Source organism: Arabidopsis lyrata (assembly GCF_000004255.2).
Source record: "Arabidopsis lyrata subsp. lyrata unplaced genomic scaffold ARALYscaffold_8, whole genome shotgun sequence".
Taxonomy (NCBI): Eukaryota; Viridiplantae; Streptophyta; class Magnoliopsida; order Brassicales; family Brassicaceae; genus Arabidopsis; species Arabidopsis lyrata.
The window spans coordinates 1672250-1686954 of record NW_003302548.1 but is presented as its reverse complement, the minus strand read 5'-3'; positions in this window follow the sequence as shown (position 1 = coordinate 1686954).

The window sequence follows — 14705 nt, the reverse complement described above, 5'->3', positions numbered from 1 at the left end:
TTCTAAAACGACAATTAATAAAATACGGAGGGAGTATTGAGTAGGGTCCATCAGTATTAACTGTTCATCATAAACGTTTTATTATCGCTAATAAAGTCTTTTTGGAAGCATGTATGATTGCACTAAAAACAAATAATTTTGATAGGTCATATCAAGATTCAAGAAAGCGGTTTAAACGATCGTCTAAATGTAAGATAATCACCTATAAAGTTTGCATTTCTAAATCATTTAAATTTTCTTAAAATCGACGTTGATCGGTGAAAATGAATTATGAAGTTGACAAAAAAAAAGAATTATGCAGTTATGAAGCGGATTAAACAACCAATAAATCAAATGTTTTGAAATACATCAAATAAAAAAACGGAAAGAGTATGTCTTAAAAATTTATATTTTTTGTTTATATATTTTACTTTCTTTTAAAGTGTAAACTTTAATTTCATCGTTTAAGCTTTAAGTAAACGTTCTAAATGGTAATGCTATTTGGTTAATTTTTTTTTTTAAAATCGTCTTCGTTCATTTTAATCATTTTATTAGCTAGTTAGTTGTATGATTGACATTGATTTAGATAATTAATGCGGGTATGGTTATCTACACTTGCACCGTAGTTTATCGTGGGTCATCAACAACATAATAACAACATAGTTAACTTATAATCTTGTAATTAGGAAGACTTCTGAGTGCAATCATAAGAAATGGCAGTTGTCTTAACACTTATTCTGGAGAAGATTACTAAAAAAACTAAGTTTAAAAGAAGATACTCATTCTAATTATCAAAATATAATACTATATATAGGGGCAATTTTTATTCATTAATCTTTATAAAAATACACAAAATTGAGTGACAGCAAAATTATCAAGTCATGCATCTAATACATACACCTTATATATATAATCTTGACAGTTGGCATAAATAAAAGGTCTAGTTGTTGATTTGTGCGACTTTTCATTGTAATTTGTAGTAATAATCAAAGACCTAGGGGAAATATAAAAAAAAACAATGACCAATTCATTTAAATTTTTAAGAAGTCGTTGAAGACTTTTTTTTTTTTTTCTTGGTTGTTGAAGACTTAAAAGCTCATTAAAGTACTCACTCGGATTGGGAATAGAGAGCAGTTTTCTTTGTTGGGAAAATTAGATATAAAGGATCTTTAAAAAAAAATTTGTCCATATATGCTTTATCTAGATAAGTTTGGTGAAACAGGTTTTTGGAAAAATTAAAAGCCAATTATACCCTTAATTAAAATAAATTACAGAACTAAAAAAATATTATTTTCTATCTCCAAATCCAAAAACTCTAAACAGAATAGAGGCTTTACTTCCAAAATGCAAACCCCAATTATAAATCCGTTTTAGTCCAAATCGTGAAAAAAAACTATTGCATCAATTTGGGATGTTAAAGATGGGCTCGTGTGCTCGTCCTCCCTTTGTCCACTGTGTAAATAGTTTCTTTATATTCAACTTTACAGAATGTTTAAAGTTAAAATATTGCCTCAATTTGTCTCCTATTTCAATAACATTAGTATAATCTCCACAGTTTGAACAAAAAAAAAAAAAAATACAATCTCCACCGAGCACGATTACTTCAACTATAGAGTCATTACAAGAAGTGGATTTCATAATTTGTGATGCTTTCTATTAAAGAGAAAACGTTTTTAATATTTTAATTAATTCTAAATTTTTCAAAATATGTATTTTTATTTTTGTAGAACTTAATCAAAAAAATATTTTTATATATTCGATTTTCCAAATTTGTAGATTTAGTTTCTTTTTGAAAGATTCACTTTCTATATTTAGGAATTCTAAAAATTTCAGAAATTGAAATCTATATTATTTTAGAAAATGAATTCTAAAATAATAATACGTTTTCTAACGTTTTCAGAACATGTAGTAAATCGTAGAATGGATTTTCTGACTAAAATTAGAGCATGAAGAAAAGCGTAGAATACACGTTCTACGGATTTTTGGAAATTGTATTCCGCTCTTCTGAATATGTTAGAACATATATCTAATCTAAAAGTCGTAGAAAATGTGCAAAAGTTTAGAATACAAATTCAGGTTTTCGTAGAACATGTACAAAAGTTTAGAATATAAACTCTGATATTCGTAGAACACTAGAAAACGTATTCTAATAATATTAGACGAAATTTTATCCATAAAAAAATCAAATTTTTTTTAACTAAATCACCAACTTTTTTTTACAAAACATCTATAATCTTGTATATCTACATATTTTTTTGGTAAAATCATTTAAAATTTTTTTAAAATAGAGAGTAAGGGTATTTTAGTCCAAAGTGACATTCTCGGAAAAAAGGTGTATATGGTCAAACTTTTTTTTAGAATTCCTTTATTTCTAATTTTCCCTTCGTTTTAATCCCATTTAAATAGTACTAGTACTAAACTACTAATTAAAGAACTTAATCCCACGTATTTTAAATCTTTTAATAAATGATAAGTACTCCATGATTAGCTGTATATTTGCCATCCATTTAGATAACTAATGAGTGTTTGATAATCTACACTTGCATAGCGTAGACCATGCACGTTATTCATAGTGGCTCATCGACATCTAGTATTTTAATTTTCTACGCCGTCCGTTTCACAAAAAGTGTTATTTTAAAATTTTATTTTTATTTTATAAAAAGTGTCGTTTTATATTTATAATGTAAAATATTAAATAAAAATCTATTTTAACTCTTTTTAATGTATTAATAAGAGAGATAATTTTGTTTAGTATATATATAAGAGATATTAAAGAAAATTTATTTCTTAATATATGTACAAAATTAAGAATGACACTATTTGTGAAACATAAAGAGTATCTTATAATCTGTTAATTATGAGTGCACTTAAAAAATGGCAGTTGTCTTAAATTTTATTTTGGAGAACACTATTAAAAACAAGTATTTTAAATTACCTACTCTTTCTAGTGATTTTTTGGATAAAATTTCGCTACTCTTTCTAGTTACATATTGACTTCATTTTTAAATAAGCTATTTAGTGCAATAAGAAATGGCAACTTACTGTTATCAATTATCCATTTATAATACTGGATAGGCGAATTATTTGTTAATCTTTTAAAAATACATACTTTAGTGACAAAAAAATTATTATGTCGTCTTACATCAAACACACCATCGTCACAATTACACACACTTATATGAAGGATAGTCTTACCATGATCTAGAGAAGATTTCGTATACAAACAGTATACTACTCTTCACATGCAAGCCTTGAACTGTTCAGACTATTATATTGTTTGTTATTTTGCATGACTTATCTTTGTGATTGGTACTAGTAATAAATAAGGACCCGAAGGGAAAAAATAAAAAATAAAGACATGGTCGTTTTAATATACAGTATATTTTTTCAGCAACTTGGTTATTTAATGTAAGCTATTATTACGATGACAATAAGTCATTCTTTTTCTTTTCTTTTTACTTATTGGGAATAGAGAGCTGTTTTTTTTTTTTTTGTTATTCTTGTTTAATTCAATGTGTTATCATTTTTCTCAAATATAAATTGTATGGGTATATTTTTAACCAAACATAGTCGTCGGCCAAATAGTTTTCTCTCTCTTCTCTCTCCCATATCCTTTAGAGAGAGAAACACTTCTTGCTGTTGCCGATCGGATTTTTATCCGAATTTTAGCCGTCCCAAGTGATTTGGGCTTTTGCCCGGTATCCTCCAGCTCCGTTAGGGGAGACAGCCGGTTTTTGTCCGGCAAATCCGGCTTCCATAAGCGGTTTTGGCTGGCTTTTATCCTTCCTCGCCGTCGATCGGTTGTATACCGATTGCTTTAGGTTCCTTTTTTTTTTTTTATAATAATACTATGGATCTGAGTTGGTAATTAGTCTTTAGGTGATGGTTGCTTAAGATTAATATCTCCGACTTGTGTCTTTAGAAACCTTGATTTGCAGGAAATAGTTCAAGTGATTATTACATCTTGTCCAAAGGATTGAAGAATATTCCGAAGCATATTATGATACCCTTTTGTCGTCTTTTTATATTGAGCTCCGTTCAGATCAAATTCGGTGGTAAACAAGGATTCTTCGTGCGATGTTTCGGCGATGCTTTTCTCACCGGATTCGGTGCTCGTCGGCGACGGAGATTGATGTCGGTACCCTTCTGATGACTCATCAACACGTGTTACAGTTGTAATCTCAAGATGACTCGTGATTTCGATAGAGTCCAAAAGTCTAAACTCCTTTTGCTTTCGATGTAATTTTGGTAGACCCTTGTTGGGCTTAACTTTTTTTAGTTCTGCAGAATCAGCGTGGACTTTTAGGCCTTGTAACCAACCTTTGGTTTGTTCAATAACACTCTCTTGTGACAAAAAAAAAAAATTGTATGGGTATCAAATGACTTGATTTTTTTTTTTTTTACCAATTCATGGCAAAATATATAATTATTTGAAAGAAATTATTTGAAGAGTATACTTCGAATTATTACTGAGTTACCATGAAATGAGCCTATGACATTATATCTAAGAATATAAAAATATATATCTAAAATTAGCATACTGGCTATAAACTAAATCCATTATATCTGCATTATGATAATGGCATATTATATATACTATTTAGGATACATATTTCTTTTATTGTTATTTTCATAGTGTATTTTGTTTTTCATTTTCATCAAAATCTTTCTGTTAGTCTAGAGTCATTTTTATTTGTTTGTCCGGCCCAATTCAAACAGATAAGCTATAACAAAATCGACATCATCACACATATCTCAAATTTACTTCTATACCTTTCTTATCCCCTATATATTAATAGAGAAACACTCTAAAAAATAAACCTTACCATGATGTGTTATTAACAAGATTGCCACGCTGATGTGTCGCTCTCACAATGATTTGGCTCCTATTTAAATAATTACCCAACTTCTATTAGACTATTTACATAATTTGCCATTAGTCTCATACATTATATATATCACACAAATTAAAAACCAAATAAGTAAGCAATTAATCTTTACATAATTATTATTTCAAATAAACTACTTTTATTTTCGTTTGTTTTCCAAATTAAATAAAACACTATTTAACATATTTTTGTATTTAATATTGGTCATAAGTGATTATTAGTGTATTAAGAAAATAATAGTACAACTTCATATGAATATTCAAATAAACTACTGTTATTTTCGTTTTCAAATTAACTACAACACTATATAGTATATTTTTGTATTTGAAGATATATATATATATATATATATATATATATATATAAGGGATACTATGTTGTAAGTAATTTATTTTAAGTAAAACTCATTATTATTAAAATAATTATTTATGTGTTTTTAAAAAAACCATTAGGTTTAATTTAAACTAGAATACTTCTTGGATCTATTTACACTAGCACTAAGGTTCGAATTCAGTGTTTAATCTGATTTATTAATTTTAAATAAATAAATCCTAACAGAAGATCTGTGTTTTCATTGCTATTATGGTTTTAATCTTAGATCTATTCGGTATATCCACTTTAGAAAATAGTTGTTGAGATTATGGTAATATTATTAACATCGAACGAGCCATAAACACAGCTCCATGCCTCCATCAAATAATATAAGTATATAATAAATTCATTTATATGTATTGTTCTTCCAATTAATTTGTTTTCAAAACGAAATTAACAATCACTAAATATATTCATTTTGGTTTTAAAATTAATCTGTTTTCAAAACGAAATCTTAAATAACTGCAATCTTAAATAAATGCAACCATAACATTAAATCTGTAAAAAATCAAAAAAAAAAAAATTCAAAACCATATTTTCCTATAAATAGAGTGCCAATATCATCTTCATCCACAATGATTCAAAAAATCACAATCACATATACTTTGTTTCTGAATCAAAACACAGACAAATTCACAAACAATACATAAAAATCGTAATTCTAATTTTAAGTGAATTATTTATCCTATTAATAATAAGTTATAATATCAAAATAATCATCATTTTATAGACGATTCGTATTTCCATATAAAATCTAAAGTCATTACATATCATTTTATTCAATAGTTTAAAGTTTACATAATTCATGTTTGTTACATTATATAATAACATGTATATGTTGAAGTGCGGGTTACTTATCTAGTTTTTCTATTGATAGAGAGATATAACACAACTCGTGCTATCAAAACAAAATTGATGAAGAGAAATCATGTACCCAAGATTGAAAGACAATGGTTAGTTGAGAGTTAGGTTGATCAATAATGGGTCTGTTTATATAAATAATAATAATAATTGGTATTTTTCTATTTTATATAATACTATTTTTTATAAATAAGAATTTTTTTTTTTGGTGAGTATAAATAAGAATTTCTTATACAGTCGAAAAGACACCCTCTTAATTGGGGATCAACTGATCAAGTCTCACAAGGATGTCTCCAATCACAACTAGCAGTTGAGAAGATAATATAAAATCTGCCTTTTTGTTTTTGCTCAATCTTTCATTGGTTGCTTGATATTTTCTTATTTGCTGAAGAAATAAATAAAGGAAAAAGTCTTGATTTTCATGAAGTTGACTCAAAGACACAAACCAATCTAACGCAAACTACCCCAATTAACGTAAATGTAAATATAATTTCATATTAGCATAAGCTGTTTAATTTTGGTTTTATAATTTTCAAAATTATGAAATACGATATCGAATACGTACTTCTAAATACCTCAGTTAATCAAAATTTTCATGAGGTAATCAAAACAATGAAACAATGTGATCACATAAAGAATCCAACAGAACGTCAACTTAAGAAGTTTCATGCAAGTTATGAAATGATCGTCGTTACTGGTTATACTTTCAAAGTTTTTTTTTTTTTTTTTTTTTTTTTTACTTCCAAAGTTTTATTGGTGCTATAGATGGGATATATGTTCTGGTTATTGAATCCTCAAAAAAATCATCGCGCATTTTGTATATTTTTTGGTGAAACGATCATAAATATTATGATTATGACGATATATGATTTAGACATGTTATTCACATATATGTGGAATGGAGCAACATGCATAGATCATGATTCTAAGGTATTGGCAATAACACAACAAAATAGTCAAAGATTTCCAAAAAATCATAATGGTAAGTTCTTCTTATTGACTGGACACGAATAAGAAAAATTATTTGGCGTCTTATAGGGAAATCAAAGAGAACTATTTAGAAAATTTTTATGATGGACCACCACGAAAAAGCAAGAATAAATTGTTTAACCGATAGTTTGCATCAATTTGTTCCGATATTGAATGAACATTTGGAATGTGGAAAAAGAAACGAAAGGTCGTAAAAGTTACCAAAAAATACAATAGAAAAACAAAAGATATTGATTTTTGTTTCTATGGACCTTCATAATTTTCATCCATCACTCAAATATCTTAGATGATGATTTCAAAGATGACACATCATGTAATGAAAACTTGCAAGCACAACAAATGAAAGATGTAAATGTGATTAACGAGATTAAAGAGGCATAGACAACGACAAACGGTGCACATATGACTTTTTTGTGCAAACATAGTTTTTTTTTTTTGTCAAATATGCAAACATAGTTGATCCATTCATTCAATCCCAAAAGGAGATAAAAAGGTATAAGTTCATCAACCAAATGGTTGGGTACAAAAGGTTCGGCAAACACAAACTTACAACAAAAGTAGATAGATAGATTGGGGAAGCATTAAGCTTCGTTGATAGATCTACAAAAACTTAGAGCCAGAGATTACATCGTAACATGCCATAAACGAAATCATGTGTCAAAGACACTTCCGCGAATATTTCAAAAAATTTAGCATTAGTCACTACCAAAAGATCATGTGACCTCCGGTACGGAAAAACGGCTAAAATCAACCCCAACTATTTCCATGCGGCTTTTTTCAACCTAAACTCTGATCCCATGCACATATCAGCCCGAACCCACATAACTTTCAAATAACAAACCTGAACTATGTAACCATAGCCAATTTCAACCTAATTTTTTTGTATTTGTTAATGTCGATTAGAATTGTTAAGCCGTAATTATCTGTTCTTTTGTATATGAATCATTCATTTTATTCAATAGTTTAAAGTTTACATAATTCATGTTTGTTACATTATATAATAACATGTATATGTTGAAATTGGCTAACAGTTACATAGTTCAGGTTTGTTAGAGAGATATAACACAACTGGCCCATAAAGGATGAAGCTCATTGGACCCGTGAACCGAGGGGACGGTCGAAGTGGTTGTCACCACTTCGAGAATCCGAAGTGACTGCACTGTGATACGAGTTCGGTGTAGAAGACACGGGTAAGTCGGTTCAAGGACACTTGGGCCAAAAAGGCGAGGCCCATGAAGATCAGAGTCAACTCAAATTCAAACGTTGAGCATTAAAGCCGAAGAATCAAAACGGACACATTTAAGAAGAAATAATTGTGCTTAATTACTCATTTTAATGTCGTTTATCTATGTATAAATATAGAGGCCAATGGCCATGTAAGGGGAGTCCTCTCAAGAAAGAAATACTATAGCAATTTTCGTATCAATTTATAAGTTTTTACATATTTATTTTTGTCCCTCAAGAATAATCTTTCCCACTTAACAAAATACTTGAGTGTGTGAATCCGACATCCACATTTTGGCGCCGTCTGTGGGGATCTTAGGTTCTTGAGTGGTCAGATTTTTTCTTTATCACACTTCTGAGATAAGCAACAATGTCCGGAGGAGACGCTGCTGAGACATCATTGGCCGAAACCCTCAAAGCTATGCAGCAAACCATGTCGGACATATCACAAAAGTTCTCGGATGTGGAAAAGGCCATCGATACGTTGCAAACATCCCAGGTATCTCTTAGTCAAAACGTCAATAATATACAAACTCGTGTTCGCTCTTTAAGAGCAGGAAACCCGGTGGAAATCCGAAGAGGGATATTCAACTCGCCAAGTTCCGCTGCACGAAATGAAACCAGCGGACAAACAACTCCCGGTGCTACTAATAATGTAGCTCAGACGTTGGAAGAAGAGACGCAGCTCGGGGATGAAGAACAACTTGCAGCTCAGTACGAGCAGGAAAACCTCGACCAGTTCGAGACCATGAGGAAAGTTAGCCAGGAATTAAAAGAAATGAAATCAAAATTTCATCAAGCTACAAGTTCAGAGCCAGACATCAATCGAGTCATTGAAGAAGCTAGGCGAACACCTTTCATCCCGCGAATTGCGAGTTTAAGGATCAAAGATTCCCGGAAACTCAAATTGGACCCTTACAGCGGATTGGAGGATCCAAAAAGCTATCTCGCAGCCTTTCTGATCGCTGCAGGAAGAGTCGAATTGGATGAAGCTGATGAGGACGCAGGCTATTGCAAGCTGTTTTCGGAGAATATATGTGGCCAAGCTCTAATGTGGTTCACCCAACTAGAGCCGGGTTCGATCAGCAATTTCGACGAACTATCAGCCGTGTTCTTAAAACAATACTCTATCCTTATGGATAAAAGCGTTTCGGATGCCGATCTTTGGAACTTAACGCAAGGATCTAATGAGTCACTTCGAGTTTTCATCACCAAATTCAAAGGAGTGCTGTCAAAGCTCCCAAGAGTCTCACAGCAATCAGCTTTATCTGCCCTACGAAAAGGATTGCGACATGATTCAAGGTTTAAAGAAGACTTAATACTTCATAAACCAGACACAATTCAGGATGCACTCTTCCGCGCAAACAACTGGATGGAGGTAGAAGACGAAAAAGAAAGTTTTGCCAAACGGAATAAACAAGAAAAGCCGGCAATCACCGTCCCTACCAAGAAGTTCGAGCCTAGGGAGAGCAAAGGACCAAGGAAGTTTGGGTCGCAACCCTTCAACAATACCGTCGGAAAGCAATTCCAAGGGAGAGGAAGATCAAACACTTGGGTCCGTGATGAAAGTCTATATTGCGACATTCATAAAGTAACCGGACATTTAACCAAGGATTGCAGCGTTCTTAAAAAGCACCTCGCAGAGCTTTGGGCTAGTGGCGATCTTCCTAAATTCAATATAAAAGAGTTTGTGAAGGAATACCACGAAGCAAAGGAAAACTCCAAAGATCAAGATTCCAAAAGACCGAGGTTATCCAACGAGGAAGAACCAAGGAGTTCGAAGGGTAAGATCAATGTGATTCTAGGAGGCTCCAGATTTTGCGGAGATTCAATAAGTTCCATCAAAAAACATAGACGAAATGTCTTACTCAAAGCAAGCTTGAGCGAAGAAATTGATTTTCAAGGTGCTTCAATATCATTTAACGAAGAAGAAACGCGGCATCTCGAAAGACCGCATGACGATGCTCTAGTCATTACTCTTGATGTCGCAAACTTCGAAGTATCAAGGATCCTTATAGATACAGGCAGTTCGGTCGACTTGATCTTTTTAAGTACTCTAGAAAAAATGGGAATCAGCCGAGGAGACATAGTAGGACCTCCGTCTCCATTAGTTGCATTCACAAGCGAATCAGCCATGTCTCTCGGGACAATCAAACTACCGGTCCTTGCCAAAAAAGTATCGAAGATTGTGGACTTCGTTGTCTTCGATAAGCCCGCAGCTTACAACATCATCCTTGGGACTCCCTGGATTTATCGAATGAAAGCAGTTCCCTCTACATACCATCAATGTATCAAATTTCCAACATCAAATGGGGTGGAAACAATTCGGGGAGATCAAGAAGCTTCGCGGACGTGCTACCTAGCTAGCCACCGTATGAAGATTCAATAGCAACTAACGAAGCCCGTAAAAGAAGGACTAAGAACAAAATTTCCTAGCGGGCAGAAGAAAGATGATGTAGTAATCGAAGTGGTATTGGAAGAAGACAAGCCGGACCAGAAAATTCGAATTGGAGCAACTTTGACTGGCCAAATAAAAGAAGCTTTGATCGAACTCTTAAGGAAAAACAAAGCATCATTTGCATGGTCAGCAGCGGACATGCCTGGTATAAATCCGAGTATAATTTGTCATGAACTAAACGTGGATCCAAGCTTCAAACCGGTGAAACAAAAAAGAAGAAAGCTTGGAGTGGAGCGGGCAAAAATAGTAAATGATGAAGTGGATAAACTTTTGAAAATAGGGTCCATACGAGAAGTGCAATATCCGGAATGGGTGGCAAACACTGTCGTTGTCAAGAAAAAGAATGGGAAAGATAGGGTTTGCATCGATTTTACAGACCTGAATAAAGCATGTCCCAAAGATAGTTTCCCGCTGCCGCATATAGATCGACTTGTGGAGTCCACCGCTGGAAATGAGCTGTTAACGTTCATGGATGCCTTCTCGGGTTATAATCAGATAATGATGAACCCCGAAGATCAAGAAAAGACGTCATTTATCACAGATAGAGGTATCTACTGTTACAAGGTAATGCCTTTTGGTTTGAAAAATGCAGGAGCAAAACGATTGGTGAACAAAATGTTTCACAATCACCTCGGGAAGACTATGGAAGTCTACATAGATGATATGTTGGTTAAATCATTGAAGAAAGAAGATCATGTTAAACATTTGGAGGAATGTTTTGGTATTCTCAATAAATATCAAATGAAGCTGAACCCGGCGAAGTGCACATTTGGAGTCCCATCCGGAGAATTTCTTGGCTATATCGTGACAGAAAGAGGGATTGAAGCTAATCCAAATCAAATTAACGCCTTTCTAAACATGCCATCTCCAAGAAACTTCAAAGAAGTACAACGGTTGACTGGGCGGATTGCGGCTTTGAATCGTTTTATCTCGAGGTCAACAGATAAGTCGTTGCCTTTCTACCAAATTCTAAAAGGGAACAAAGGATTCCTTTGGGATGAGAAGTGCGAAGAAGCTTTTGGGCAGCTTAAGGCATACTTAACCACTCCGCCTATACTGTCCAAACCGGAAGTGGACGAAAAACTTTATTTGTACGTATCAGTTTCAAACCACGCGGTTAGTGGAGTCTTGGTTCGGGAAGATCGTGGAGAGCAGAAGCCAATTTACTACGTGAGCAAGTCAATGACGGATCCGGAAACCAGGTACACAATGATGGAAAAACTCGCACTCGCAGTGGTAACTTCGGCTCGGAAGCTGCGTCCATATTTTCAATCCCATCCGGTTGAAGTATTAACTAACCAACCACTCCGAACAATACTTCATAGTCCAAGTCAGTCCGGACGTTTGGCGAAATGGGCGGTGGAATTAAGCGAGTACGACATAGAGTTCAAAAGCCGGATCAGTATGAAGGCTCAGGTCTTAGCAGACTTCCTGACCGAACTACCAATACCTGGAACGATAGAGCAACCGGAGAACCAAACTTGGAAATTATACGTAGACGGGTCTTCAACAAAACAAGGATCCGGAGTGGGAATCAAGTTGGAATCTCCAACATCAGAAATTCTAGAACAATCATTCTGATTGTTATTCGATGCTTCCAACAACGAGGCAGAATACGAAGCCCTTATTGCCGGACTTCGACTAGCACAAGGAGTTGGAGCTAAAGAAATATTGGCTTATTGCGATTCGCAATTAGTAGTTAACCAATTTAATGGAGATTATGAAGCCAAAGATTTAAGAATGGAAGCGTACCTCGAAGTGGTAAAGGATTTATCTAAGAATTTTTCGAAATTCGAATTAATCCGCATACCTCGGGGAGAGAATACAACTGCGGATGCACTTGCCGCATTGGCGTCAACATCAGATCCCGGGTTAAAGAGAGTTATTCCAGTAGAATGCATTTCGGAGCGAAGCATTCAAGACAACAAAGAAACTCTCGTCATTACAAGATCTCGAGCAGCGGCACGCGACCGCGGCGAACCAGATATCGAACCGCCTTCCAACAAACGGAGGAAGTCAAGGGGATCAAATACATCTAACAAGGAACCCGTTGCCTCAGTCGAAGATGTAATTCCAGAAACAATATTAGAAACCGAACCGTTAATCGAGGAGGATGTTCTTGAACCAAACGAACATCCCGAGCCAGAGCCACGAGTATTTCACAAGGTTGACCAAATTCCGGCTAAAGACTGGGGGGCTGACTGGAGGGAGCCAATAAAGCACTACATCATGGCAGGTGAGCTCCCAAAGAATAAATGGCAGGCCAGGAAAATGAAAGTCGTTAGCGCGAAATTTTGTCTGTCGAAGGATACGTTATATAGACGAGGTGTCAGTGACCCTTACCTATTATGCATTTTTGGGCCCGAAGTCAAAATCGTCATGAGCGAGGTGCATGAAGGATTATGCGGGAGTCATTCATCAGGAAGAGCTATGGCTTTTAAAGTTAAAAGAATGGGGTATTTTTGGCCCACTATGATCACAGATTGTGTTAAGTTCGCCCAAAGATGCAAGCGATGTCAACTCCATGCACCATTGATCCACCAACCGTCGGAATTATTCTCCTCCATTTCCGCCCCATACCCGTTTATGAGGTGGTCAATGGACATCATTGGATCATTGCACAAATCAACTCGAGGTGTACAGTACCTTTTAGTCCTTACGGACTACTTTTCGAAATGGATTGAAGCTGAGGCGTATGTTGGTGTCAAGGATTCGGCGGTGAAGACTTTTATTTGGAAAAACATTATATGTCGACATGGAGTTCCATACGAAATAGTTACTGATAACGGGCCACAATTCATTTCACACGAGTTTGATGCCTTTTGTGCGGACTGGGGAATCAAAGTTAGTTATTCTACTCCACGATATCCGCAAGGGAACGGACAAGCTGAAGCCGCGAATAAGACAATATTAAGCAATCTCAAGAAACGCTTAAGTCATCTAAAGGGAGGATGGTATGAAGAACTCCAACCCGTCCTGTGGGCCTATCGTACAACCCCTAGGCGACCTACAGGAGAAACTCCATTCTCTTTGGTTTATGGCATGGAGGCGGTAGTACCAGCTGAACTCAATGTGCCCGGACTTCGTCGAACAGAAGCACCATTAAATGAGGAAGAAAATTCAGCAATGCTTAATGATTCACTGGATACCATAAATAAAAGGCGTGATCAAGCTCTAATCCGGATCCAGAATTACCAACAGGCAGCAGCCCGGTATTACAATTCTAAGGTTAAAAGTAGGCCGTTCTTCGTGGGAGATTATGTATTAAGGCGCATCTTTGACAACAGAAAAGAAGAAGGCGCCGGTAAACTCGGTATTAATTGGGAAGGACCTTACATTATTACCGAAGTGGTTCGGAACGGTGTTTATAGGTTGAAAGACTTAGAAGACAATCCAGTCAAGCGACCTTGGAATGTGATCAACCTAAAGAAATTTTATGTTTAAAGCTACATGCATTGTTTATATACATGAACTACGGTGTGGCTTGATCCCGAGATGGGTACGTAGGCAGCTCGAAAACGAGTTCAGCTATTAATAAAAATTTGTTTTATTTCTTTATTAAAGGAAAAAGGTTCGATTGTGCGAACAAGTGAAGCAAATAAAGGTTCGGCTATGCGAACATTCCTTCATCGTACACTTCGGATTATGGAAATCTTGTTGATGAGCAGAACACTTCAACTCCTTGACCAGCAAGATCGAGGATCGGCATCATGCAGTCCGGAATTCGAGCAAAGTCAGAAATCCCAAGCTCAATCCACTCTCCGGGGTGAGATTCAAGGATGTGAAGACTTCTTGACACTGTAGTAAGCCTGCGTTGCATCCGGTTAATCCTCTTCCGAAGTCTCCTCTTTTCCGACGTAAGCTTCCGGTGTTGAAGCTCGAGCGCCTCTATGAACGCCGTCGCCGTTCCTTGATCTCTGATTGGGAGATCC